Source organism: Sinocyclocheilus anshuiensis, unplaced genomic scaffold, assembly GCF_001515605.1.
Source record: "Sinocyclocheilus anshuiensis isolate Anshui unplaced genomic scaffold, SAMN03320099.WGS_v1.1 scaffold1082, whole genome shotgun sequence".
NCBI lineage: Eukaryota > Metazoa > Chordata > Actinopteri > Cypriniformes > Cyprinidae > Sinocyclocheilus > Sinocyclocheilus anshuiensis.
Window position 1 is genome coordinate 2,894,439 of NW_015542379.1, and position 6,000 is coordinate 2,900,438.

Here is a 6,000-nt window from a genome sequence, read left to right on the forward strand (position 1 = left end):
TGTGTGTATGCATGTGTTGTGAATTAAGCTAATTTTGTCAGTACATTTTAAGCAATATTATATATGTTATATCTGATGTTATCTAAGCAAGTATAATAAAGTGTCATATACTCTGTGTGCAGCCTCTCTGTCCTAAAGAGCTCTGGCACTTCGTACATCAGTGCTATGGAAATGAGCTGGGCCTCACTAGCGATGATGAAGACTATGTGCCGCCTGATGATGATTTCAACACCATGGGGTGAGTTATATGTGCATGCTTTCATAACTACTGTTCAAAAACCCAACATATTCAGACGTGAATGTTGCACAAATATAGCACCTAAGTGTCCACATTCTCTCTGTTCAGATACTGTGAGGAGATCCCAGCGGAGGAGAACGAGGTCAGTAATGATAACTCATCCAAGAGCAGCAGTGAGAACAAGCCAGACAACAGTTCTCCTCCGTCACTCAAGAGATCCATCACACACTCCACCACACCTCCCAGCAGCACTGATACGCCACTGTCTGTGAGTATATGCGCTCATGCACGCTTTCCGTATGGTCTTATTAAGAGACATTGTTTGAAATAGTGCTCTCTGCTGGTGTCAGTTTGACATTGCAGCTGAAGAGTACACAGACTGCCTTCCTGATGGAGATCTGCTGCCGCTCCATCTGCTGGCTGAGGAGAGGAACAGCGAGCCGGCCAGTCCTCTGGACCCTGTGCCGCCACCTGCACTCGACTTCAACGACAATGAGGATATACCCACTGATCTCAGTGATTCCTCAGAGACAGATGATGAAGGTTTGAAAAAGAAAAAAAAACTCTTCTTGTTTCATTGTTTGAATCAATGTTTGAAATGTCATACGCTTGCAAAATATTATTTTTATATACTAAAAAATAGAATAATTTAAATTAATTTAATAATTAAAAATAGAATTGAAGTATTTGTTTATTTTATTTTAATTATATTATATAATGTAATTAAAACTAGATTGAAAAGTTTGTAGACAAACTTTAAGCTGTCTTGAAAAAGCCTTGCTAGAAAGTTTTAAAAAGTCTGAAAAGCTTGCAGTCTGAAAGTTTTCAGTTTGAAGTAGTTTGAAAGTTAAAATAGTCTTAAAGATTAAAGTTTGAATGTTTTCAAGGATAACAAAAAAACAGATAGGTATAAAACATATTGCTAGGGTACCTGGGGTGGTTGCTAGGCTGTTTCTAGCATGACTAGCATGTTGCTAACATGTTCTTAGCATGATTAGCATTTTACTAGCATGATGCTAGCATGATTAGCATGTTTCTAGCATGATTAACATGTTGCTAGCACAGTTAGCATGTTGCTAGCATGATTAGCATGTTACTAGCATGTTTTTTCTAACATGGTTAGCATGTTGCTAGCATGATTAGCCAGTTACTAGCATGTTTCTAGCATGATTAGCCAGTTACTAGCATGTTGTTAGCATGTTTCTATGCTAATCCAGCTAAAACCAGTTGATTCAGTAAAAAGAAAAACAGCTAAAAAACAGCTAAAACCAGCCTGGCCTGCTAAAAAAGTGGCCAAAACCACTTTAAAACCAGCTTGGGAGACCAGCCAAAGCAGTCAATCAGCTTAGGCTGGTTTTAGCTGTTTTTTTCAGTAGGGAGTTGTTAAGCTTTGGTATAGCAATAGACAGCTTAAATACACCATACGTCTTATTGTATAAAAGTTTTCACCCTCTCAATGAAAGTCTATGGGATTTTAGGTGGTTTTGATAGTCTGGTTTACCAAAAAACGTAAGCCGGATCAGTTAGAAAAGATATAGCAACCCGAGTCAGACCAGTCTGAAGGTCTGACCCGAGTTTGGTGGTTGTAGATTTAAAAGTCTAGGAGGAGATACATTTTAAAATTTGGTCTCAGAAGAAGAAGTTTAAATAGGATTTCAGTAAGTTAACTTAATAAAATAAATTTGTGAAGTGCACACTTTCACGTTATCGAAACCAATTTAAAAATGTTCACAGTTTGGAAGCAGCTCAAAGTGATCTTAATTTGTATCAATTTTATCAGTTAATTATTATACCTAACTACATGTGGATACATATTCTGTCTTATTCTGGAAACATAATTTGAATAGTGAACAGTGTGAGATTCTCCACATTTTTGTCAAGATTCTCCATATTTTGATGCCAGTACTTGATTAGTGCTGTACAGCTCATCTTTTTTGTTTGAATATTTCTTCAGGGGATGAGGTTCAAGCATTCCACGAGGATCTGAACGGCCGTCAGTACATTAATGAGGTGTATAAATTCAGTGTTGATAAGCTGTACACCATCCTCTTCACCGAGTCCCAGTTCATGACAGACTTCATGGAGCAGAGGAGATTTACAGGTCAGAACACTTCAAAAACAGTCATTCCTTTGTCTTTGAACTGATTGAACTTTTAGAGAAACCCTAATAGAGTGATCAAGACCATGAAGAGCATTACACGGTTGTTTGCCAAATAATTCAACTCAATTTGCATTTGAGTTTAAAGGGGTCATATGATGTTGCTAAAAAGAACATTATTTTGTGTATTTGGTGTAATGAAATGTGTTCATGCGGTTTAAGTCGTGTCCTCTTTTGGAAGGCCAAACAAAGTAGTTTCGCTTTCACAACGAAACACACGGCGGGAATTAATTTTGTTGTGTGTTTTTGTCATTTCTATATGTGTCTACATGGTTTTATTCATTTTAGTTTAGTTTATTTTTACTGATTTTAGTACTTAAAGTTAAAATGAAAATAAGAAATTAGCTGAAATTAGCTATATATATACTGTGTGTATATATATATATATATATATATATATATATATATCGTTGTTTATAATAACTGTGGTTCTGCACATCTTTTCACAGATGTGGTGTATCAGCCTTGGAAGAAGGAAGATGCTGGAAATCAGACCAGGGCCATCATGTACACAATTTCCCTGACCAACCCACTGGCTCCTAAAACAGCTACAGTTACTGAGACGCAGGTGAGACTGACTTCTCCTCAGTACTGTTTTGTGTGTGTGTGTTTTAATATTAATATTTTCAATGCAACTTCTCTCTGAACTAGACTCTGTATAAGGCCAGCCAGGAGAGTGAGTGCTACATAATCGATGCTGAAGTCATCACTCATGACGTTCCGTACCACGACTACTTCTACACCCTAAACCGCTACATGCTGACGCGCGTGGCCAAGAACAAGTGTAGACTGAGGTACGGGTGAACAAGACATTCGTTTTTTTATGGTCAAAGCCAAACAGAGAGAGGCAGGTGTAACTGACAATAATGTGATTCATTCGGCCTTCAGGGTTTCTACAGAGCTGAGGTACAGGAAACAGCCATGGGCGCTGGTGAAGGGCTTCATTGAGAAGAACTTTTGGAGTGGGCTAGATGAGAACTTCAAAAGCCTCGGTTAGACACAATTTCACAACCGCCCAAAACCACCTTGAGCCCCAGCTTCAACTTTCTTTAGCCCCAGCCTCAACCATCTAAAGATCCATCCACAACAGTATTGAGCTTCACCTACAACAATATTAAGTCCCACCCACAACAATGAGCTCCATCCAAAACAACATTTAACCCCACCCATAATAATATTGGGTCCCGCCCCCAACAACATTGAGCTCCATCCACAATAAGATCCCCACCCACGACCAATTTCAAACCCCACTCACAACAATATCAGGCCCCACCCACAACCATCTTGTGCACCAACTACAACTTTCTTCCGCTTCACTCCACATTTTCCTGTAATCACTCCAACCACAACAATATAAAGCCCCATACACAACAATATTGAGCAGCACCCACAACAAAATTGAGAAACATTGAGCTCCGCCCACACCAATATCAATTCCCATTCACAATATCGAGCTGCAAGCACAATATTAAACTCCATACACAACATTAAGCCCCACCTTCAACAAAATTGAGATTTGCCCATAACAATATCAAGTCCCACCCTCAACAGTATTGTGCTCCGCCCACAACTACATTCAGCCCCACCCACAACAATAATGAGCCCCACCAAATACAACATTTAACCCCACCGACAATATTATTGGGTCCCTTCTACTACAACACTGCCCTCAATCCACAACAATATCGATTCCCACCTACAATAAATTTCAAGCCCCATTCACAACAGTATCAGGCCCCTCCCACAACCATCTTGACCTCTCCCCACAACTGTTTGCCATTTCACTTTCCAGCAATCACTCCAACCATAACAATATCAGGCCCCACCCACAAAAAATGGAGCTCCACCTATAACAAAATTTAACTCCACCCACAACAATATCAAATCCCGTCCACAATATTGAGCTGCAAGCACAAAATTAAACTTCACCCTCAGTATTGAGCTGCACTCACAATATTATCAGGTCCCATTCTCAACAATATTGAGCTCCACACACAACATTAAGACCCACCCACTACAACATTGAGCCCCAATCACAGCAATATCGGGCAATATCACAACTTTCTTCCACTTCACTCCACATTTTACATTAAATTACTCGTTCTGTTGTGCAGAATGTTTTGTTGTCACCACTTAAAATTAATACCAGAATAAATCAGTATTTAGTACCAGTAAACAAGTGTTGCTGTTTTGTCAGAACTGGAGTTAGGAAAGATAGAGGACGCTCAAATGGAAAGCCACAGACTGTCTCCTAATGCTAAAGCAATCAAGAACTCCACCCTAAGGCGGAGAAAAAGACCCCCCGCCCACCTGCGCACAGCCCATCTAGATGAGACCCTCAGTCCTGTGACCACACCAACAGATGAGGAGGTCATCCACCGCATCAAACACGTGGCAGGTGAGTTCATGCACATCCAAATATTATCAAACACAAAAGATATTAGGTTTAAATTTATAGGACTGGTTGCATTTTCATGTACTCCACCCACAGGTTCCACTCAGACAAGACACATTCCTGAGCACACGCCAGGGGGTGGGATTTTCTGCAACCTCTCTAAACCACTACTCATCATCAGCTTTGTGTAAGTAGTACTTCAGTATTTTCTATACTCTTTTAATTAATACTAATATAGTTTTGCTTACTTTTTTAAATATTTTTATAAATGTGACTTTTTTCTTTCTTTTTTTTTTTTGGTTTTGCCTATCGTGGTTGGCCTTAGGATCTGTATAAGGTACATTCCTTTACTGATTTCAATTCAGAACTGATATCCATTCAGAAAATCCCATCTCTATCCTGTCATTCTAGTCCATTTTCTCAGTGCCCCTCTATCGGTCTTAAGGCCTTTCCACACTGAGCGTGATGCGGAAAAGTGAGGCGAATCGTCGACGAACGGTGCTTTCACACCGAACGCGAAGCGAATGTTCGCCTTCTGCTAATTCACGCCTGCACGCTAGGTGGTGCCGACCAACAATCCATTTTTCCATATGTATCTCGTAAATGGATTTAACATCATCCGCTGCTCAATATACAGCATTAAATTAAGATAAACAAAGTTTGGTTCTACCCCAGAAACACAAACTATCTATAATGCTTACAAGAATAGGCTACATCCTAAAATATAATTAGAAGTACAATTAGCATCAAGCTACACTTGAAAATGTATGTAATTATTAATGTATTTGCTTACCCACTTTAAACCATCATTGAGTGCTTGTAATAACTTCCGATTGTGATCTATAGTTGATTTTGATTAATAAGCAGACACATGCACTCTTTGTATGTTTAATAACGCTACACTGCTAATATTTGTCATAAACATCCTTTATTGCTATAAAAATACCATGAGCTGCATACAAAACACATACAGAAAATATATAGTCATAATCATATGTCTATTTGCTTTCATATTTCATTTTTAGAAAAAGAGTGAACGCGCTCTGACTCATAACACTCGCGCACATGGAAGAAAATGGACGGTGCTCTACAGATCACATGATTCAGTGGACAATTAATAGAAATGTTATTCTGTATAAAGAACATGTGAGAATAAATCTGTTCTCAGATACTAATGATAACAAGAACTCAGCATCCACTCTCTTCTCT

General features: G+C 39.0%; 1 pseudogene; it reads left to right on the plus strand.

Annotated features, from left to right (window-relative positions):
* LOC107692521 (GRAM domain-containing protein 1B-like) overlaps nt 1–6,000 on the plus strand; it is a 32,147-nt pseudogene that overhangs the window by 22,707 nt on the left and 3,440 nt on the right.